We start from the raw sequence: 891 nt of genomic DNA, 5'->3' as shown, positions 1-891 counted from the left end.
ATAATTTTTAAACCCGACATTAACATAATAAAACCCGAGTAGAACTCAAGTATTTGATGACGTCATAGATTTCAAGATCCAAAAATAAATAAATAAATAAAACCGCAAAAAAAAGTAATTATCTACAACAAAAAAAAAGACCAACAAAACATTGGGAGCGTATATTATGCTCCTACCATTTATCATACTGCAAATAAGTCACAGGAAAAACTAAACTATTAGTTATTTTTATTAAACTGCAAATGTGAAGAAACATGCAGCACGTCAAAAACGAAACTTAAACCGAAACTCGTTCTGGTTCGGTGGATTGGACCCGGTGTTACATCATACTCTGTGACCTGCAACAGTGCAACACCGCCCCTACGGTCATACGGTGGTCACATAATATGACGTCACTACGGATACTCAACGTTACATTTTTAACCTCGATAGTGTAAGGATGGTACTTTTCTGTGGCCCGGTTTGTGTCTGTTTCCCTCGTGCTCCCTCATTAGTTCTATTAGTGCCACCTGTGTCTCGTCCCAGCTGTTTGTTATCACGTCTCGTCTTGTCCCTGTATTTAAGCCGTCCGTTCTGTCTTGTTCTTCGTCGGGTCGTCTTCGTTGGGTCTCCTGAGTCTTTCCCTGAGTCTTCCTGGTTCCTCGAGTTCCCCGTGTCTCTCGTGTCTCCTGAGTTCCCCGTGCCTCCTTCCTATGTTCATGTAAGTTTTGCTGCCCCGTCAGCTTGTTTATTTTGTACTTTCGTTTATCATTAAAATCCTATTTTTGTATTTCTGCCGAGTTGAGTCCCTGTTCTGCACTCTGGGTTCGCTCCTGACCACAAACCCTGACAGATAGATGTCCTAGCAATCGATGTGTAGATTACTCGAGTACTCTGTTAATGCCCTAATAT

Source organism: Nematolebias whitei, chromosome 4 (genome assembly GCF_014905685.2).
Source record: "Nematolebias whitei isolate Nwh7 chromosome 4, NemWhi1, whole genome shotgun sequence".
Classification (NCBI taxonomy): domain Eukaryota; kingdom Metazoa; phylum Chordata; class Actinopteri; order Cyprinodontiformes; family Rivulidae; genus Nematolebias; species Nematolebias whitei.
Note: the sequence above shows the minus strand (reverse complement) of the source record.